Below are 24073 nucleotides of genomic sequence, written 5' to 3'. Positions count from 1 at the left end.
TTGTAATTTTTTCAGCATTCAAACTTCTTTCACATACAAATAGTAAATCCTGCAAAAAAATACATATTCCTTTAGATAGTAAGCTCACAAGGGCATAGGTTATCTCTCTTTGGTGTCTTTAGCTACTGTTCATTTTTGTTCATTGTTATGGATTTGTCATTTTGACTTTTGTTATTGTCTGATATTTGTGCATTACACTTGTCTTAGTCTTTAGGCAGGTTTTTTTCAGGTGCATGACCATAGACCTACATGAGTTCCGGTCTGACGCAGATCACTGCAGGAGCCACCTAGTAACATCGGTATACGTTTACGTTAAATAGAGCACTTCCGGACCAGTGCACCGCAATGTGGGGAGTGTGAACTCCCCATACACTCTTATTGCCTGGTGGCGTAGTGCGATACATTTAGCATACCCATTGCCCCAGTGTGAAAAAGGCCCTTAAGGTCTTTGTCTATATATTTCTTGGTATGTTATTTTTGCATATAGTATTTATAAAAGATGAAACAATGACAAGTGGAACATGTATGAGAAAAGGTCTTTCCCTCTAAAGCAAATTAGTGTATGCTTTTTTGGGTGTTTTACCTTCTTCTGGTATGTAGGAAGTGCAGTCCTTGGTGGTTATACTTCCTTGTGGCTCTCACTTTTTCCTACAGTTCCATTTCTGTAGCCTGTCATTGTTTTTTTCACACTAGTATTAATTGAGGTATTATAAACATGCATATGTTATTGAAACAGATGCAGAAAAAGTATCTTTAAATCCAGTCTGGTATATCAATATGAGAGAACTAAAGTAACAAAGAGAGGTATAACCATTGCATATAATTAAATATGCAGCAACCACATGTCTCATATGTGAATGTGCAGGGATCATTTTGTATCTTTTGACTAATATTCCACGTGATCTTAAAACTTTCTCCAGAAAAAATAAGTATTGTATGTACTTATTAGCGCTTCTGTTGGCATTTTTTATACCATCTGGAGATATGTTTAGGTAATTTTTTTTTCCATTTGGGGTTGCTTTAAAGTATTAATAGAATCTAGCAATTCCGGTGAGGTGTGGCATGGCTATTGAGGGGAAATGGAGGAGGCCATGCAGGGGGGAGATGTTTGAACTTAAAGAAGTAGAAATAAAGCCGCAAGAGTCAGTTTTAAAAAAACTGATGGTTTTTTAACCAGTTTTCAAGACTAAATTGTTGGAATAAACATTCCACACATTTGTAATTTTTCACCATTCAAACTTCTTTCACATACAAATAGTAAATCCTGCAAAAAAATACATATTCCTTTAGACAGTAAGCTCACAAGGGCATTGGTTATCTCTCTTTGGTGTCTTTAGCTACTGTTCATTTTTGTTCATTGTTATGGATTTGTCATTTTGACTTTTGTTATTGTCTGATATTTGTGCATTACACTTGTCTTAGTCTTTAGGCAGGTTTTTTTCAGGTGCATGACCATAGACCTACATGAGTTCCGGTCTGACGCAGATCACTGCAGGAGCCGCCTAGTAACATCGGTATGTGTTTACGTTAAATAGAGCACTTCCGGACCAGTGCACCGCAATGTGGGGAGTGTGAACTCCCCATACACTTTTATTGCCTGGTGGCGTAGTGCGATACATTTAGCGTACCCATTGCCCCAGTGTGAAAAAGGCCCTTAAGGTCTTTGTCTATATATTTCTTGGTATGTTATTTTTGCATATAGTATTTATAAAAGATGAAACAATGACAAGTGGAAGATGTATGAGAAAAGGTCTTTCCCTCTAAAGCAAATTAGTGTATGCTTTTTTGGGTGTTTTACCTTCTTCTGGTATGTAGGAAGTGCAGTCCTTGGTGGTTATACTTCCTCGTGGCTCTCACTTTTTCCTACAGTTCCATTTCTGTAGCCTGTCATTGTTTTTTTCACACTAGTATTAATTGAGGTATTATAAACATGCATATGTTATTCAAACAGATGCAGAAAAAGTATCTTTAAATCCAGTCTGGTATATCAATATGAGAGAACTAAAGTAACAAAGAGAGGTATAACCATTGCATATAATTAAATATGCAGCAACCACATGTCTCATATGTGAATGTGCAGGGATCATTTTGTATCTTTTGACTAATATTCCACGTGATCTTAAAACTTTCTCCAGAAAAAATAAGTATTGTATGTACTTATTAGCGCTTCTGTTGGCATTTTTTATACCATCTGGAGATATGTTTAGGTAATTTTTTTTCCATTTGGGGTTGCTTTGAAGTATTAATAGAATCTAGCAATCCGGTGAGGTGTGGCATGGCTATTGAGGGGAAATGGAGGAGCCCATGCAGGGGGGAAAGATGTTTGAACTTAAAGAAGTAGAAATAAAGCCGCAAGAGTCGGTTTTAAAAAGGCTGATGGTTTTTTAACCAGTTTTCAAGACTAAATTGTTGGAATTCAAACATTCCACCATTTGTAATTTTTTCAGCATGCAAACTTCTTTCACATACAAATAGTAAATCCTGCAAAAAAAATACATATTCCTTTAGATAGTAAGCTCACAAGGGCATTGGTTATCTCTCTTTGGTGTCTTTAGCTACTGTTCATTTTTGTTCATTGTTATGGATTTGTCATTTTGACCTTTGTTATTGTCTGATATTTGTGCATTACACTTGTCTTAGTCTTTAGGCAGGTTTTTTTCAGGTGCATGACCATAGACCTACATGAGTTCCCGTCTGACGCAGATCACTGCAGGAGCCACCTAGTATCATCGGTATACGTTTACGTTAAATAGAGCACTTCCGGACCAGTGCACCGCAATGTGGGGAGTGTGAACTCCCCATACACTCTTATTGCCTGGTGGCGTAGTGCGATACATTTAGCGTACCCATTGCCCCAGTGTGAAAAAGGCCCTTAAGGTCTTTGTCTATATATTTCTTGGTATGTTATTTTTGCATATAGTATTTATAAAAGATGAAACAATGACAAGTGGAACATGTATGAGAAAAGGTCTTTCCCTCTAAAGCAAATTAGTGTATGCTTTTTTGGGTGTTTTACCTTCTTCTGGTATGTAGGAAGTGCAGTCCTTTGTGGTTATACTTCCTCGTGGCTCTCACTTTTTCCTACAGTTCCATTTCTGTAGCCTGTCACTGTTTTTTTCACACTAGTATTAATTGAGCTATTATAAACATGCATATGTTATTGAAACAGATGCAGAAAAAGTATCTTTAAATCCAGTCTGGTATATCAATATGAGAGAACTAAAGTAACAAAGAGAGGTATAACCATTGCATATAATAAATTATGCAGCAACCACATGTTTCATATGTGATTGTGCAGGGACCATTTTGTATCTTTTGACTAATATTCCACGTGATCTTAAAACTTTCTCCAGAAACAATAAGTATTGGATGTACTTATTAGCGCTTCTGTTGGTGTTTTTATACTATCTGGAGATATGTTTAGGTAATTCCATTTGGGGTTGCTTTAAAGTATTAATAGAATCTAGCAATTCCGGTGAGGTGTGGCATGGCTATTGAGGGGAAATGGAGGAGGCCATGCAGGGGGGGGGGAGATGTTTGAACTTAAAGAAGTAGAAATAAAGCCGCAAGAGTCGGTTTTAAAAAAGCTGATGGTTTTTTAACCAGTTTTCAAGACTAAATTGTTGGAATAAACATTCCACACATTTGTAATTTTTCACCATTCAAACTTCTTTCACATACAAATAGTAAATCCTGCAAAAAAATACATATTCCTTTAGATAGTAAGCTCACAAGGGCATTGGTTATCTCTCTTTGGTGTCTTTAGCTACTGTTCATTTTTGTTCATTGTTATGGATTTGTCATTTTGACTTTTGTTATTGTCTGATATTTGTGCATTACACTTGTCTTAGTCTTTAGGCAGGTTTTTTTCAGGTGCATGACCATAGACCTACATGAGTTCCGGTCTGACGCAGATCACTGCAGGAGCCGCCTAGTAACATCGGTATGCGTTTACGTTAAATAGAGCACTTCCGGACCAGTGCACCGCAATGTGGGGAGTGTGAACTCCCCATACACTCTTATTGCCTGGTGGCGTAGTGCGATACATTTAGCGTACCCATTGCCCCAGTGTGAAAAAGGCCCTTAAGGTCTTTGTCTATATATTTCTTGGTATGTTATTTTTGCATATAGTATTTATAAAAGATGAAACAATGACAAGTGGAAGATGTATGAGAAAAGGTCTTTCCCTCTAAAGCAAATTAGTGTATGCTTTTTTCTGTGTTTTACCTTCTTCTGGTATGTAGGAAGTTCAGTCCTTGGTGGTTATACTTCCTCGTGGCTCTCACTTTTTCCTACAGTTCCATTTCTGTAGCCTGTCATTGTTTTTTTCACACTAGTATTAATTGAGGTATTATAAACATGCATATGTTATTCAAACATATGCAGAAAAAGTATCTTTAAATCCAGTCTGGTATATCAATATGAGAGAACTAAAGTAACAAAGAGAGGTATAACCATTGCATATAATTAAATATGCAGCAACCACATGTCTCATATGTGAATGTGCAGGGATCATTTTGTATCTTTTGACTAATATTCCACGTGATCTTAAAACTTTCTCCAGAAAAAATAAGTATTGTATGTACTTATTAGCGCTTCTGTTGGCATTTTTTATACCATCTGGAGATATGTTTAGGTAATTTTTTTTCCATTTGGGGTTGCTTTGAAGTATTAATAGAATCTAGCAATCCGGTGAGGTGTGGCATGGCTATTGAGGGGAAATGGAGGAGCCCATGCAGGGGGGAAAGATGTTTGAACTTAAAGAAGTAGAAATAAAGCCGCAAGAGTCGGTTTTAAAAAGGCTGATGGCTTTTTAACCAGTTTTCAAGACTAAATTGTTGGAATTCAAACATTCCACCATTTGTAATTTTTTCAGCATTCAAACTTCTTTCACATACAAATAGTAAATCCTGCAAAAAAAATACATATTCCTTTAGATAGTAAGCTCACAAGGGCATTGGTTATCTCTCTTTGGTGTCTTTAGCTACTGTTCATTTTTGTTCATTGTTATGGATTTGTCATTTTGACTTTTGTTATTGTCTGATATTTGTGCATTACACTTGTCTTAGTCTTTAGGCAGGTTTTTTTCAGGTGCATGACCATAGACCTACATGAGTTCCCGTCTGACGCAGATCACTGCAGGAGCCACCTAGTAACATCGGTATACGTTTACGTTAAATAGAGCACTTCCAGACCAGTGCACCGCAATGTGGGGAGTGTGAACTCCCCATACACTCTTATTGCCTGGTGGCGTAGTGCGATACATTTAGCGTACCCATTGCCCCAGTGTGAAAAAGGCCCTTAAGGTCTTTGTCTATATATTTCTTGGTATGTTATTTTTGCATATAGTATTTATAAAAGATTTAACAATGACAAGTGGAACATGTATGAGAAAAGGTCTTTCCCTCTAAAGCAAATTAGTGTATGCTTTTTTGGGTGTTTTACCTTCTTCTGGTATGTAGGAAGTGCAGTCCTTTGTGGTTATACTTCCTCGTGGCTCTCACTTTTTCCTACAGTTCCATTTCTGTAGCCTGTCACTGTTTTTTCACACTAGTATTAATTGAGCTATTATAAACATGCATATGTTATTGAAACAGATGCAGAAAAAGTATCTTTAAATCCAGTCTGGTATATCAATATGAGAGAACTAAAGTAACAAAGAGAGGTATAACCATTGCATATAATAAATTATGCAGCAACCACATGTTTCATATGTGATTGTGCAGGGACCATTTTGTATCTTTTGACTAATATTCCACGTGATCTTAAAACTTTCTCCAGAAACAATAAGTATTGGATGTACTTATTAGCGCTTCTGTTGGTGTTTTTATACTATCTGGAGATATGTTTAGGTAATTCCATTTGGGGTTGCTTTAAAGTATTAATAGAATCTAGCAATTCCGGTGAGGTGTGGCATGGCTATTGAGGGGAAATGGAGGAGGCCATGCAGGGGGGGGGGGAGATGTTTGAACTTAAAGAAGTAGAAATAAAGCCGCAAGAGTCGGTTTTAAAAAAGCTGATGGTTTTTTAACCAGTTTTCAAGACTAAATTGTTGGAATAAACATTCCACACATTTGTAATTTTTCACCATTCAAACTTCTTTCACATACAAATAGTAAATCCTGCAAAAAAATACATATTCCTTTAGATAGTAAGCTCACAAGGGCATTGGTTATCTCTCTTTGGTGTCTTTAGCTACTGTTCATTTTTGTTCATTGTTATGGATTTGTCATTTTGACTTTTGTTATTGTCTGATATTTGTGCATTACACTTGTCTTAGTCTTTAGGCAGGTTTTTTTCAGGTGCATGACCATAGACCTACATGAGTTCCGGTCTGACGCAGATCACTGCAGGAGCCGCCTAGTAACATCGGTATGTGTTTACGTTAAATAGAGCACTTCCGGACCAGTGCACCGCAATGTGGGGAGTGTGAATTCCCCATACACTCTTATTGCCTGGTGGCGTAGTGCGATACATTTAGCGTACCCATTGCCCCAGTGTGAAAAAGGCCCTTAAGGTCTTTGTCTATATATTTCTTGGTATGTTATTTTTGCATATAGTATTTATAAAAGATGAAACAATGACAAGTGGAAGATGTATGAGAAAAGGTCTTTCCCTCTAAAGCAAATTAGTGTATGCTTTTTTCTGTGTTTTACCTTCTTCTGGTATGTAGGAAGTTCAGTCCTTGGTGGTTATACTTCCTCGTGGCTCTCACTTTTTCCTACAGTTCCATTTCTGTAGCCTGTCATTGTTTTTTTCACACTAGTATTAATTGAGGTATTATAAACATGCATATGTTATTCAAACAGATGCAGAAAAAGTATCTTTAAATCCAGTCTGGTATATCAATATGAGAGAACTAAAGTAGCAAAGAGAGGTATAACCATTGCATATAATTAAATATGCAGCAACCACATGTCTCATATGTGAATGTACAGGGATCATTTTGTATCTTTTGACTAATATTCCACGTGATCTTAAAACTTTCTCCAGAAAAAATAAGTATTGTGTGTACTTATTAGCGCTTCTGTTGGCATTTTTTATACCATCTGGAGATATGTTTAGGTAATTTTTTTTCCATTTGGGGTTGCTTTGAAGTATTAATAGAATCTAGCAATCCGGTGAGGTGTGGCATGGCTATTGAGGGGAAATGGAGAAGCCCATGCTGGGGGGAAAGATGTTTGAACTTAAAGAAGTAGAAATAAAGCCGCAAGAGTCGGTTTTAAAAAAAGCTGATGGTTTTTTAACCAGTTTTCAAGACTAAATTGTTGGAATAAACATTCCACACATTTGTAATTTTTCACCATTCAAACTTCTTTCACATACAAATAGTAAATCCTGCAAAAAAATACATATTCCTTTAGATAGTAGGCTCACAAGGGCATTGGTTGTCTCTCTTTGGTGTCTTTAGCTACTGTTAATTTTTGTTCATTGTTATGGATTTGTCATTTTGACTTTTGTTATTGTCTTATATTTGTGCATTACACTTGTCTTAGTCATTAGGCAGGTTTTTTTCAGGTGCATGACCATAGACCTACATGAGTTCCGGTCTGACGCAGATCACTGCAGGAGCCGCCTAGTAACATCGGTATGCGTTTACGTTAAATAGAGCACTTCCGGACCAGTGCACCACAATGTGGGGAGTGTGAACTCCCCATACAGTCTTATTGCCTGGTGGCGTAGTGCGATACATTTAGCGTACCCATTGCCCCAGTGTGAAAAAGGCCCTTAAGGTCTTTGTCTATATATTTCTTGGTATGTTATTTTTGCATATAGTATTTATAAAAGATGAAACAATGACAAGTGGAAGATGTATGAGAAAAGGTCTTTTCCTCTAAAGCAAATTAGTGTATGCTTTTTTGGGTGTTTTACCTTCTTCTGGTATGTAGGAAGTGCAGTCCTTGGTGGTTATACTTCCTCGTAGCTCTCACTTTTTCCTACAGTTCCATTTCTGTAGCCTGTCATTGTTTTTTTTCACACTAGTATTACTTGAGCTATTATAAACATGCATATGTTATCCAAACAGATGCAGAACAAGTATCTTTAAATCCAGTCTGGTATATCAATATGAGAGAACTAAAGTAACAAAAAGAGGTATAACCATTGCATATAATAAAATATGCAGCAACCACATGTTTCATATGTGATTGTGCAGGGACCATTTTTATCTTTTGACTAATATTCCACGTGATCCTAAAACTTTCTCCAGAAACAATAAGTATTGGATGTACTTATTAGCGCTTCTGTTGGCGTTTTTTATATTATCTGGAGATATGTTTAGGTAATTTTTTTTTCCATTTGGGGTTGCTTTAAAGTATTAATAGAATCTAGCAATCCGGTGAGGTGTGGCATGGCTATTGAGGGGAAATGGAGGAGGCCATGCAGGGGGGAAAGATGTTTGAACTTAAAGAAGTAGAAATAAAGCCGCAAGAGTCGGTTTTAAAAAAGCTGATGGTTTTTTAACCAGTTTTCAAGACTAAATTGTTGGAATAAACATTCCACACATTTGTAATTTTTCACCATTCAAACTTCTTTCACATACAAATAGTAAATCCTGCAAAAAAATACATATTCCTTTAGATAGTAAGCTCACAAGGGCATTGGTTATCTCTCTTTGGTGTCTTTAGCTACTGTTCATTTTTGTTCATTGTTATGGATTTGTCATTTTGACTTTTGTTATTGTCTGATATTTGTGCATTACACTTGTCTTAGTCTTTAGGCAGGTTTTTTTCAGGTGCATGACCATAGACCTACATGAGTTCCGGTCTGACGCAGATCACTGCAGGAGCCGCCTAGTAACATCGGTATGTGTTTACGTTAAATAGAGCACTTCCGGACCAGTGCACCGCAATGTGGGGAGTGTGAACTCCCCATACACTCTTATTGCCTGGTGGCGTAGTGCGATACATTTAGCGTACCCATTGCCCCAGTGTGAAAAAGGCCCTTAAGGTCTTTGTCTATATATTTCTTGGTATGTTATTTTTGCATATAGTATTTATAAAAGATGAAACAATGACAAGTGGAAGATGTATGAGAAAAGGTCTTTCCCTCTAAAGCAAATTAGTGTATGCTTTTTTCTGTGTTTTACCTTCTTCTGGTATGTAGGAAGTTCAGTCCTTGGTGGTTATACTTCCTCGTGGCTCTCACTTTTTCCTACAGTTCCATTTCTGTAGCCTGTCATTGTTTTTTTCACACTAGTATTAATTGAGGTATTATAAACATGCATATGTTATTCAAACATATGCAGAAAAAGTATCTTTAAATCCAGTCTGGTATATCAATATGAGAGAACTAAAGTAACAAAGAGAGGTATAACCATTGCATATAATTAAATATGCAGCAACCACATGTCTCATATGTGAATGTGCAGGGATCATTTTGTATCTTTTGACTAATATTCCACGTGATCTTAAAACTTTCTCCAGAAAAAATAAGTATTGTATGTACTTATTAGCGCTTCTGTTGGCATTTTTTATACCATCTGGAGATATGTTTAGGTAATTTTTTTTCCATTTGGGGTTGCTTTGAAGTATTAATAGAATCTAGCAATCCGGTGAGGTGTGGCATGGCTATTGAGGGGAAATGGAGGAGCCCATGCAGGGGGGAAAGATGTTTGAACTTAAAGAAGTAGAAATAAAGCCGCAAGAGTCGGTTTTAAAAAGGCTGATGGCTTTTTAACCAGTTTTCAAGACTAAATTGTTGGAATTCAAACATTCCACCATTTGTAATTTTTTCAGCATTCAAACTTCTTTCACATACAAATAGTAAATCCTGCAAAAAAAATACATATTCCTTTAGATAGTAAGCTCACAAGGGCATTGGTTATCTCTCTTTGGTGTCTTTAGCTACTGTTCATTTTTGTTCATTGTTATGGATTTGTCATTTTGACTTTTGTTATTGTCTGATATTTGTGCATTACACTTGTCTTAGTCTTTAGGCAGGTTTTTTTCAGGTGCATGACCATAGACCTACATGAGTTCCCGTCTGACGCAGATCACTGCAGGAGCCACCTAGTAACATCGGTATACGTTTACGTTAAATAGAGCACTTCCAGACCAGTGCACCGCAATGTGGGGAGTGTGAACTCCCCATACACTCTTATTGCCTGGTGGCGTAGTGCGATACATTTAGCGTACCCATTGCCCCAGTGTGAAAAAGGCCCTTAAGGTCTTTGTCTATATATTTCTTGGTATGTTATTTTTGCATATAGTATTTATAAAAGATTTAACAATGACAAGTGGAACATGTATGAGAAAAGGTCTTTCCCTCTAAAGCAAATTAGTGTATGCTTTTTTGGGTGTTTTACCTTCTTCTGGTATGTAGGAAGTGCAGTCCTTTGTGGTTATACTTCCTCGTGGCTCTTACTTTTTCCTACAGTTCCATTTCTGTAGCCTGTCACTGTTTTTTCACACTAGTATTAATTGAGCTATTATAAACATGCATATGTTATTGAAACAGATGCAGAAAAAGTATCTTTAAATCCAGTCTAGTATATCAATATGAGAGAACTAAAGTAACAAAGAGAGGTATAACCATTGCATATAATAAATTATGCAGCAACCACATGTTTCATATGTGATTGTGCAGGGACCATTTTGTATCTTTTGACTAATATTCCACGTGATCTTAAAACTTTCTCCAGAAACAATAAGTATTGGATGTACTTATTAGCGCTTCTGTTGGTGTTTTTATACTATCTGGAGATATGTTTAGGTAATTCCATTTGGGGTTGCTTTAAAGTATTAATAGAATCTAGCAATTCCGGTGAGGTGTGGCATGGCTATTGAGGGGAAATGGAGGAGGCCATGCAGGGGGGGGGGGAGATGTTTGAACTTAAAGAAGTAGAAATAAAGCCGCAAGAGTCGGTTTTAAAAAAGCTGATGGTTTTTTAACCAGTTTTCAAGACTAAATTGTTGGAATAAACATTCCACACATTTGTAATTTTTCACCATTCAAACTTCTTTCACATACAAATAGTAATTCCTGCAAAAAAATACATATTCCTTTAGATAGTAAGCTCACAAGGGCATTGGTTATCTCTCTTTGGTGTCTTTAGCTACTGTTCATTTTTGTTCATTGTTATGGATTTGTCATTTTGACTTTTGTTATTGTCTGATATTTGTGCATTACACTTGTCTTAGTCTTTAGGCAGGTTTTTTTCAGGTGCATGACCATAGACCTACATGAGTTCCGGTCTGACGCAGATCACTGCAGGAGCCGCCTAGTAACATCGGTATGTGTTTACGTTAAATAGAGCACTTCCGGACCAGTGCACCGCAATGTGGGGAGTGTGAACTCCCCATACACTCTTATTGCCTGGTGGCGTAGTGCGATACATTTAGCGTACCCATTGCCCCAGTGTGAAAAAGGCCCTTAAGGTCTTTGTCTATATATTTCTTGGTATGTTATTTTTGCATATAGTATTTATAAAAGATGAAACAATGACAAGTGGAAGATGTATGAGAAAAGGTCTTTCCCTCTAAAGCAAATTAGTGTATGCTTTTTTCTGTGTTTTACCTTCTTCTGGTATGTAGGAAGTTCAGTCCTTGGTGGTTATACTTCCTCGTGGCTCTCACTTTTTCCTACAGTTCCATTTCTGTAGCCTGTCATTGTTTTTTTCACACTAGTATTAATTGAGGTATTATAAACATGCATATGTTATTCAAACAGATGCAGAAAAAGTATCTTTAAATCCAGTCTGGTATATCAATATGAGAGAACTAAAGTAGCAAAGAGAGGTATAACCATTGCATATAATTAAATATGCAGCAACCACATGTCTCATATGTGAATGTACAGGGATCATTTTGTATCTTTTGACTAATATTCCACGTGATCTTAAAACTTTCTCCAGAAAAAATAAGTATTGTGTGTACTTATTAGCGCTTCTGTTGGCATTTTTTTATACCATCTGGAGATATGTTTAGGTAATTTTTTTTCCATTTGGGGTTGCTTTGAAGTATTAATAGAATCTAGCAATCCGGTGAGGTGTGGCATGGCTATTGAGGGGAAATGGAGAAGCCCATGCTGGGGGGAAAGATGTTTGAACTTAAAGAAGTAGAAATAAAGCCGCAAGAGTCGGTTTTAAAAAAAGCTGATGGTTTTTTAACCAGTTTTCAAGACTAAATTGTTGGAATAAACATTCCACACATTTGTAATTTTTCACCATTCAAACTTCTTTCACATACAAATAGTAAATCCTGCAAAAAAATACATATTCCTTTAGATAGTAGGCTCACAAGGGCATTGGTTGTCTCTCTTTGGTGTCTTTAGCTACTGTTAATTTTTGTTCATTGTTATGGATTTGTCATTTTGACTTTTGTTATTGTCTTATATTTGTGCATTACACTTGTCTTAGTCATTAGGCAGGTTTTTTTCAGGTGCATGACCATAGACCTACATGAGTTCCGGTCTGACGCAGATCACTGCAGGAGCCGCCTAGTAACATCGGTATGCGTTTACGTTAAATAGAGCACTTCCGGACCAGTGCACCACAATGTGGGGAGTGTGAACTCCCCATACAGTCTTATTGCCTGGTGGCGTAGTGCGATACATTTAGCGTACCCATTGCCCCAGTGTGAAAAAGGCCCTTAAGGTCTTTGTCTATATATTTCTTGGTATGTTATTTTTGCATATAGTATTTATAAAAGATGAAACAATGACAAGTGGAAGATGTATGAGAAAAGGTCTTTTCCTCTAAAGCAAATTAGTGTATGCTTTTTTGGGTGTTTTACCTTCTTCTGGTATGTAGGAAGTGCAGTCCTTGGTGGTTATACTTCCTCGTAGCTCTCACTTTTTCCTACAGTTCCATTTCTGTAGCCTGTCATTGTTTTTTTTCACACTAGTATTACTTGAGCTATTATAAACATGCATATGTTATCCAAACAGATGCAGAACAAGTATCTTTAAATCCAGTCTGGTATATCAATATGAGAGAACTAAAGTAACAAAAAGAGGTATAACCATTGCATATAATAAAATATGCAGCAACCACATGTTTCATATGTGATTGTGCAGGGACCATTTTTATCTTTTGACTAATATTCCACGTGATCCTAAAACTTTCTCCAGAAACAATAAGTATTGGATGTACTTATTAGCGCTTCTGTTGGCGTTTTTTATATTATCTGGAGATATGTTTAGGTAATTTTTTTTTCCATTTGGGGTTGCTTTAAAGTATTAATAGAATCTAGCAATCCGGTGAGGTGTGGCATGGCTATTGAGGGGAAATGGAGGAGGCCATGCAGGGGGGAAAGATGTTTGAACTTAAAGAAGTAGAAATAAAGCCGCAAGAGTCGGTTTTAAAAAAGCTGATGGTTTTTTAACCAGTTTTCAAGGCTAAATTGTTGGAATAAACATTCCACACATTTGTAATTTTTCACCATTCAAACTTCTTTCACATACAAATAGTAAATCCTGCAAAAAAATACATATTCCTTTAGATAGTAAGCTCACAAGGGCATTGGTTATCTCTCTTTGGTGTCTTTAGCTACTGTTCATTTTTGTTCATTGTTATGGATTTGTCATTTTGACTTTTGTTATTGTCTGATATTTGTGCATTACACTTGTCTTAGTCTTTAGGCAGGTTTTTTTTTCAGGTGCATGACCATAGACCTACATGAGTTCCGGTCTGACGCAGATCACTGCAGGAGCCACCTAGTAACATCGGTATGCGTTTACGTTAAATAGAGCATTTCCGGACCAGTGCACCGCAATGTGGGGAGTGTGAACTCCCCATACACTCTTATTGCCTGGTGGCGTGGTGCGATACATTTAGCGTACCCATTGCCCCAGTGTGAAAAAGGCCCTTAAGGTCTTTGTCTATATATTTCTTGGTATGTTATTTTTGCATATAGTATTTATAAAAGATGAAACAATGACAAGTGGAAGATGTATGAGAAAATGTCTTTCCCTCTAAAGCAAATTAGTGTATGCTTTTTTGGGTGTTTTACCTTCTTCTGGTATGTAGGAAGTGCAGTCCTTTGTGGTTATACTTCCTCGTGGCTCTCACTTTTTCCTACAGTTCCATTTCTGTAGCCTGTCATTGTTTTTTTCACACTAGTATTAATTGAGGTATTATAAACATGCATATGTTATTGAAACAGATGCAGAAAAAGTATCTTTAAATCCAGTCTGGTATATCAATATGAGAGAACTAAAGTAACAAAGAGAGGTATAACCATTGCATATAATAAATTATGCAGCAACCACATGTTTCATATGTGATTGTGCAGGGACCATTTTGTATCTTTTGACTAATATTCCACGTGATCTTAAAACTTTCTCCAGAAACAATAAGTATTGGATGTACTTATTAGCGCTTCTGTTGGTGTTTTTATACTATCTGGAGATATGTTTAGGTAATTCCATTTGGGGTTGCTTTAAAGTATTAATAGAATCTAGCAATTCCGGTGAGGTGTGGCATGGCTATTGAGGGGAAATGGAGGAGGCCATGCAGGGGGGGGGGGAGATGTTTGAACTTAAAGAAGTAGAAATAAAGCCGCAAGAGTCGGTTTTAAAAAAGCTGATGGTTTTTTAACCAGTTTTCAAGACTAAATTGTTGGAATAAACATTCCACACATTTGTAATTTTTCACCATTCAAACTTCTTTCACATACAAATAGTAAATCCTGCAAAAAAAATACATATTCCTTTAGATAGTAAGCTTACAAGGGCATTGGTTATCTCTCTTTGGTGTCTTTAGCTACTGTTCATTTTTGTTCATTGTTATGGATTTGTCATTTTGACTTTTGTTATTGTCTGATATTTGTGCATTACACTTGTCTTAGTCTTTAGGCAGGTTTTTTTCATGTGCATGACCATAGACCTACATGAGTTCCGGTCTGACGCAGATCACTGCAGGAGCCGCCTAGTAACATCGGTATGTGTTTACGTTAAATAGAGCACTTCCGGACCAGTGCACCGCAATGTGGGGAGTGTGAACTCCCCATACAGTCTTATTGCCTGGTGGCGTAGTGCGATACATTTAGCGTACCCATTGCCCCAGTGTGAAAAAGGCCCTTAAGGTCTTTGTCTATATATTTCTTGGTATGTTATTTTTGCATATAGTATTTATAAAAGATGAAACAATGACAAGTGGAAGATGTATGAGAAAAGGTCTTTCCCTCTAAAGCAAATTAGTGTATGCTTTTTTGGGTGTTTTACCTTCTTCTGGTATGTAGGAAGTGCAGTCCTTTGTGGTTATACTTCCTCGTGGCTCTCACTTTTTCCTACAGTTCCATTTCTGTAGCCTGTCATTGTTTTTTTCACACTAGTATTAATTGAGCTATTATAAACATGCATATGTTATTGAAACAGATGCAGAAAAAGTATCTTTAACTACTTCCCGACCGCCGTATAGACAAATGGCGGCCGGGAAGCAGACGCCGCAAGGACCGCCGTATTGACAAAATGCGGCGGTCCTTGTTTGGGCATGGGCGGAGCGATCGCGTCATCCGTGACGCGATCCTCCGCCTCCGCCTGTCGCCGCTCACTCGCCGCAACATCCCGCCGGCCATACGGAAGCGCCGGCGGGATGTTAACCCGACGATCGCCGCATACAAAGTGTATAATACACTTTGTAATGTTTACAAAGTGTATTATACAGGCTGCCTCCTGCCCTGGTGGTCCAAGTGTCCGAGGGACCACCAGGGCAGGCTGCAGCCACCCTAGTCTGCACCAAGCACACTGATTTTTTACCCCCCCCGCCCCAGATCGCCCACAGCACCCATCAGACCCCCCCCTGCCCACCCCCCAGACCCCTGTTTGCACCCAATCACCCCCCTAATCACCCATCAATCACTCCCTGTCACTATCTGTCAATGCTATTTTTTTTTAATACCCCCCCCCTGCCCCCTGCTCCCTCCTGATCACCCCCCAACCCCCCAGATTCTCCCCAGACCCCCCCCCCCCAGACCACCCCCCCCAATGTACTGTATGCATCTATCCCCCCTGATCACCTGTCAATCACCTGTCAATCACCCGTCAATCACCCGTCAATCACCCATCAATCACCCCCTGTCACTGCCACCCATCAATCAGCCCCTAACCTGCCCCTTGCGGGCAATCTGATCACCCCCCCACACCAATAGATCGCCCGCAGATCCGACATCAGATCACCTCCCAAATCCATTGTTTACATCTATTCTCTCCTCTAAACACACACTAATTACCCATCAATCACCCATCAATCACCCCCTATCACCACCTGTCACTTTTACCTATCAGATCAGACCCTAATCTGCCCCTTGCGGGCACCCAATCACCCGCCCACACGCTCAGATTGCCCTCAGACCCCCCCCTTATCAATTCACCAGTGCATTCATTACATCTGTTCTTCCCTGTAATAACCCACTGATCACCTGTCAATCACCTGCCAATCACCTATCACCCATCAATCACCCCCTGTCACCCCCTGTCACTGCCACCCATCAATCAGCCCCTAACCTGCCCCTTGCGGGCAATCTGATCACCCACCCACACCATTAGATCGCCCGCAAACCCGCCGTCAGATTACCTCCCAAATGTATTGTTTACATCTGTTATCTTCTCTAAACACCCACTAATTACCCATCAATCACCCCCTATCACTGTTACCTATCAGATCAGACCCTAATCTGCCCCTTGCGGGCACCCAATCACTCACCTACACGCTCAGATTACCCTCAGACCCCCCCTTATCAATTCGCCAGGGCATTATTTACATCTATCCTTCCCTGTAATAACCCACTGATCACCTGTCAATCACCTGCCAATCACCTATCACCCATCAATCACCCCCTGTCACCCCCTGTCACTGCCACCCAACAATCAGCCCCTAACCTGCCCCTTGCGGGCAATCTGATTACCCACCCACACCAATAGATCGCCCGCAGATGCGACATCAGATCACCACCCAAGCGCAGCGTTTACTCTCCTCTAAACACCCACTAATTACCCATCAATCACCCATAAATCACCCCCTATCACCACCTGTCACTGTTACCCATCAGATCAGACCCTAATCTGCCCCTTGCGGGCACCCAATCACCCGCCTACTCGCTCAGATTACCCTCAGACCCCCCCTTATCAATTCGCCAGTGCAATATTTACATCTGTTCTCCCCTGTAATAACCCACTGATTACCTGTCAATCACCTATCAATCACCCATCAATCACCCCCTGTCACTGCCACCCATCAATCACCCCCTGTCACTGCCACCCATCAATCACCCGCTGTCACTGCCACCCATCAATCAGCCCCTAACCTGCCCCTTGCGGGCAATCTGATCACCCACCCACACCAATAGATCGCTCGCAGATCCGACGTCCGATCACCTCCCAAGTGCAGTGTTTACATCTGTTCTCTACCCTAATCACCCACTAATTACCCATCAATCACCCCCTGTCACTGCTACCTATCAGATTAGACCCCTATCTGCCCCTAGGGCACTCAATCACCCGCCCACACCCTCAGAATGCCCTCAGACCCCAGCCCTGATCACCTCGCCAGTGCATTGCTTGCATCTATTCCCCCCTCTAATCACACCTTGAGACACCCATCAATCACCTCCTGTCACCCCCTAGCACACCTACCCATCAGATCAGGCCCTAATTTGCCCCGTGTGGGCTCCTGATCACTCGGCCAAACCCTCAGATCCCCCTCAGACCCCCTTCCGATCACCTCCCCAGTGCATTGATTGCATCTATTTTCCCCTCTAACCACCCCCTGAGACACCCATCAATCACCTCCTGTCACCCCCCTAGCACTCCTATCCATCAGATCAGGCCCAATACAACCTGTCATCTAAAAGGCCACCCTGCTTATGACCGGTTCCACAAAATTCGCCCCCTCATAGACCACCTGTCATCAAAATTTGCAGATGCTTATACCCCTGAACAGTCATTTTGAGACATTTGGTTTCCAGACTACTCACGGTTTTGGGCCCGTAAAATGCCAGGGCGGTATAGGAACCCCACAAGTGACCCCATTTTAGAAAAAAAGACACCCCAAGGTATTCTGTTAGGTGTATGACGAGTTCATAGAAGATTTTATTTTTTGTCAAAAGTTAGCGGAAATTGATTTTTATTGGTTTTTTTCCACAAAGTGTCACTTTCCGCTAACTTTTGACAAAAAATAAAATCTTCTATGAACTCACCATACTCCTAACAGAATACCTTGGGGTGTCTTCTTTCTAAAATGGGGTCACTTGTGGGGTTCCTATACTGCCCTGGCATTTTAGGGGCCCTAAACCGCGAGGAGTAGTCTAGAAAACAAATGCCTCAAAATGACCTGTGAATAGGACGTTGGGCCCCTTAGCGCACCTAGGCTGCAAAAAAGTGTCACACATGTGGTACCGCCGTACTCAGGAAAAGTAGTATAATGTGTTTTGGGGTGTATTTTTACACATACCCATGCTGGGTGGGAGAAATTTCTATGTAAATGGACAATTGTGTGTAAAAAAATCAAACAATTGTCATTTACAGAGATATTTCTCCCACTTAGCATGGGTATGTGTAAAAATACACCCCAAAACGCATTATACTACTTCTCCTGAGTACGGCGGTACCACATGTGTGGCACTTTTTTACACCCTAAGTACGTTAAGGGGCCCAAAGTCCAATGAGTACCTTTAGGATTTCACAGGTCATTTTGCGACATTTGGTTTCAAGACTACTCCTCACGGTTTAGGGCCCCTAAAATGCCAGGGCAGTATAGGAACCCCACAAATGACCCCATTCTAGAAAGAAGACACCCCAAGGTATTCCGTACGGAGTATGGTGAGTTCATAGAAGATTTTATTTTTTGTCACAAGTTAGCGGAAAAAGACACTTTGTGAAAAAAAACTATTAAAATCAATTTCCGCTAACTTGTGACAAAAAAATAAAAACTTCTATGAACTCACCATACTCCTAACGGAATACCTTGGGGTGTCTTCTTTCTAAAATGGGGTCATTAGTGGGGTTCCTATACTGCCCTGGCATTTTAGGGGCCCTAAACCGCGAGGAGTAGTCTTGAAACAAAAATGACCTGTGAAATCCTAAAGGTACTCATTGGACTTTGGGCCCCTTAGTGCAGTTAGGGTGCAAAAAAGTGCCACACATGTGGTATCGCCGTACTCGGGAGAAGTAGTATAATGTGTTTTGGGGTGTATTTTTACACATACCCATGCTGGGTGGGAGAAATACCTCTGTAAATGACAATCTTTTGATTTTTTTACACACAATTGTCCATTTACAGAGGTATTTCTCCCACCCAGCATGGGTATGTGTAAAAATACACCCCAAAACACATTGTACTACTTCTCCCGAGTATGGCGATACCACATGTGTGGCACTTTTTTGCACCCTAACTGCGCTAAAGGGCCCAAAGTCCAATGAGTACCTTTAGGATTTTACAGGTCATTTTGAGAAATTTCGTTTCAAGACTACTCCTCACGGTTTAGGGCCCCTAAAATGCCAGGGCAGTATAGGAACCCCACAAATGACCCCATTTTAGAAAGAAGACACCCCAAGGTATTCCGTTAGTAGTATGGCGAGTTCATAGAAGATTTTATTTTTTGTCACAAGTTAGCGGAAATTGATTTTAATTGTGTTTTTTCACAAAGTGTCATTTTCCGCTAACTTTTCACAAAAAATAAAATCTTCTATGAACTCACCATACTCCTAACGGAATACCTTGGGGTGTCTTCTTTCTAAAATAGGGTCATTTGTGGGGTTCCTATACTGCCCTGGCATTTTAGGGTCCCTAAACCGTGAGGAGTAGTCTTGAAACGAAATTTCTCAAAATGACCTGTGAAATCCTAAAGGTACTCATTGGACTTTGGACCCTTTAGCGCAGTTAGGGTGCAAAAAAGTGCCACACATGTGGTATCGCCGTACTCAGGAGAAGTAGTATAATGTGTTTTGTGGTGTATTTTTACACATACCCATGCTGAGTGGGAGAAAGATCTCTGTAAATGGACAATTGTGTGTAAAAAAAATTAACAAATTGTCATTTACAGAGGTATTTCTCCCACCCAGCATGGGTATGTGTAAAAATACACCCCAAAACACATTATACTACTTCTCCTGAGTACGGCAATACCACATGTGTGGCACTTTTTTGCAGCCTAACTGCGCTAAGGGGTCCAAAGTCCAATGAGCACCTTTAGGCTTTACAGGGGTGCTTACAATTTAGCACCCCCCAAAATGTCAGGACAGTAAACACACCCCACAAATGACCCATTTTGGAAAGTAGACCCTTCAAGGTATTCAGAGAGGGGCATGGTGAGTCCGTGGCAAATTTCATTTTTTTTTGTCGCAAGTTAGAAGAAATGGAAACTTTTTTTTTTTTTTTTTTTTCTCACAAAGTGTCATTTTCCGCTTACTTGTGACAAAAAATAATATCTTCTATGAACTCACTATGCCTCTCAGTGAATACTTTGGGATGTCTTCTTTCCAAAATGGGGTCATTTGGGGGGTATTTATACTATCCTGGAATTCTAGCCCCTCATGAAACATGACAGGGGGTCAGAAAAGTCAGAGATGCTTGAAAATGGGAAAATTCACTTTTTGCACCATAGTTTGTAAACGCTATAACTTTTACCCAAACCAATAAATATACACTGAATGGGTTTTTTTTTTATCAAAAACATGTTTGTCCACATTTTTCGCGCTGCATGTATACAGAAATTTTACTTTATTTGAAAAATGTCAGCACAGAAAGTTAAAAAAATCATTTTTTTGCCAAAATTCATGTCTTTTTTGATGAATATAATAAAAAGTAAAAATCGCAGGAGCAATCAAATAGCATCAAAAGAAAGCTTTATTAGTGACAAGAAAAGGAGCCAAAATTCATTTACGTGGTAGGTTGTATGAGCGAGCAATAAACCGTGAAAGCTGCAGTGGTCTGAATGGAAAAAAAGTGGCCGGTCCTTAAGGGGTAGAAAGCCCTAGGTCCTCAAGTGGTTAAATCCAGTCTGGTATATCAATATGAGAGAACTAAAGTAACAAAGAGAGGTATAACCATTGCATATAATAAATTATGCAGCAACCACATGTTTCATATGTGATTGTGCAGGGACCATTTTGTATCTTTTGACTAATATTCCACGTGATCTTAAAACTTTCTCCAGAAACAATAAGTATTGGATGTACTTATTAGCGCTTCTGTTGGTGTTTTTATACTATCTGGAGATATGTTTAGGTAATTCCATTTGGGGTTGCTTTAAAGTATTAATAGAATCTAGCAATTCCGGTGAGGTGTGGCATGGCTATTGAGGGGAAATGGAGGAGGCCATGCAGGGGGGGGGAGATGTTTGAACTTAAAGAAGTAGAAATAAAGCCGCAAGAGTCGGTTTTAAAAAAGCTAATGTTTTTTAACCAGTTTTCAAGACTAAATTGTTGGAATAAACATTCCACACATTTGTAATTTTTCACCATTCAAACTTCTTTCACATACAAATAGTAAATCCTGCAAAAAAATACATATTCCTTTAGATAGTAAGCTCACAAGGGCATTGGTTATCTCTCTTTGGTGTCTTTAGCTACTGTTCATTTTTGTTCATTGTTATGGATTTGTCATTTTGACTTTTGTTATTGTCTGATATTTGTGCATTACACTTGTCTTAGTCTTTAGGCAGGTTTTTTTCAGGTGCATGACCATAGACCTACATGAGTTCCGGTCTGACGCAGATCACTGCAGGAGCCGCCTAGTAACATCGGTATGCGTTTACGTTAAATAGAGCACTTCCGGACCAGTGCACCACAATGTGGGGAGTGTGAACTCCCATACAGTCTTATTGCCTGGTGGCGTAGTGCGATACATTTAGCGTACCCATTGCCCCAGTGTGAAAAAGGCCCTTAAGGTCTTTGTCTATATATTTCTTGGTATGTTATTTTTGCATATAGTATTTATAAAAGATGAAACAATGACAAGTGGAAGATGTATGAGAAAAGGTCTTTCCCTCTAAAGCAAATTAGTGTATGCTTTTTTCTGTGTTTTACCTTCTTCTGGTATGTAGGAAGTTCAGTCCTTGGTGGTTATACTTCCTCGTGGCTCTCACTTTTTCCTACAGTTCCATTTCTGTAGCCTGTCATTGTTTTTTTCACACTAGTATTCATTGAGGTATTATAAACATGCATATGTTATTCAAACAGATGCAGAAAAAGTATCTTTAAATCCAGTCTGGTATATCAATATGAGAGAACTAAAGTAACAAAGAGAGGTATAACCATTGCATATAATTAAATATGCAGCAACCACATGTCTCATATGTGAATGTGCAGGGATCATTTTGTATCTTTTGACTAATATTCCACGTGATCTTAAAACTTTCTCCAGAAAAAATAAGTATTGTGTGTACTTATTAGCGCTTCTGTTGGCATTTTTTTATACCATCTGGAGATATGTTTAGGTAATTTTTTTTTCCATTTGGGGTTGCTTTGAAGTATTAATAGAATCTAGCAATCCGGTGAGGTGTGGCATGGCTATTGAGGGGAAATGGAGAAGCCCATGCTGGGGGGAAAGATGTTTGAACTTAAAGAAGTAGAAATAAAGCCGCAAGAGTCGGTTTTAAAAAAGCTGATGGTTTTTTAACCAGTTTTCAAGACTAAATTGTTGGAATAAACATTCCACACATTTGTAATTTTTCACCATTCAAACTTCTTTCACATACAAATAGTAAATCCTGCAAAAAAATACATATTCCTTTAGATAGTAGGCTCACAAGGGCATTGGTTATCTCTCTTTGGTGTCTTTAGCTACTGTTAATTTTTGTTCATTGTTATGGATTTGTCATTTTGACTTTTGTTATTGTCTGATATTTGTGCATTACACTTGTCTTAGTCATTAGGCAGGTTTTTTTCAGGTGCATGACCATAGACCTACATGAGTTCCGGTCTGACGCAGATCACTGCAGGAGCCGCCTAGTAACATCGGTATGCGTTTACGTTAAATAGAGCACTTCCGGACCAGTGCACCACAATGTGGGGAGTGTGAACTCCCCATACAGTCTCATTGCCTGGTGGCGTAGTGCGATACATTTAGCGTACCCATTGCCCCAGTGTGAAAAAGGCCCTTAAGGTCTTTGTCTATATATTTCTTGGTATGTTATTTTTGCATATAGTATTTATAAAAGATGAAACAATGACAAGTGGAAGATGTATGAGAAAAGGTCTTTCCCTCTAAAGCAAATTAGTGTATGCTTTTGTGGGTGTTTTACCTTCTTCTGGTATGTAGGAAGTGCAGTCCTTGGTGGTTATACTTCCTCGTAGCTCTCACTTTTTCCTACAGTTCCATTTCTGTAGCCTGTCATTGTTTTTTTTCACACTAGTATTAATTGAGCTATTATAAACATGCATATGTTATTGAAACAGATGCAGAAAAAGTATCTTTAAATCCAGTCTGGTATATCAATATGAGAGAACTAAAGTAACAAAGAGAGGTATAACCATTGCATATAATAAATTATGCAGCAACCACATGTTTCATATGTGATTGTGCAGGGACCATTTTGTATCTTTTGAGCGCTTCTGTTGGTGTTTTTTATACTATCTGGAGATATGTTTAGGTAATTTTTTTTCCATTTGGGGTTGCTTTGAAGTATTAATAGAATCTAGCAATCCGGTGAGGTGTGGCATGGCTATTAAGGGGAAATGGAGGAGCCCATGCAGGGGGGAAAGATGTTTGAACTTAAAGAAGTAGAAATAAAGCCGCAAGAGTCGGTTTTAAAAAGGCTGATGGTTTTTTAACCAGTTTTCAAAACTAAATTGTTGGAATTCAAACATTCCACCATTTGTAATTTTTTCAGCATTCAAACTTCTTTCACATACAAATAGTAAATCCTGCAAAAAAAATACATATTCCTTTAGATAGTAAGCTCACAAGGGCATTGGTTATCTCTCTTTGGTGTCTTTAGCTACTGTTCATTTTTGTTCATTGTTATGGATTTGTCATTTTGACTTTTGTTATTGTCTGATATTTGTGCATTACACTTGTCTTAGTCTTTAGGCAGGTTTTTTTCAGGTGCATGACCATAGACCTACATGAGTTCTGGTCTGACGCAGATCACTGCAGGAGCCACCTAGTAACATCGGTATACGTTTACGTTAA

The sequence above is a fragment of the Hyperolius riggenbachi genome, chromosome 5 (assembly GCF_040937935.1).
Source record: "Hyperolius riggenbachi isolate aHypRig1 chromosome 5, aHypRig1.pri, whole genome shotgun sequence".
Taxonomy (NCBI): domain Eukaryota; kingdom Metazoa; phylum Chordata; class Amphibia; order Anura; family Hyperoliidae; genus Hyperolius; species Hyperolius riggenbachi.
Note: the sequence above shows the minus strand (reverse complement) of the source record.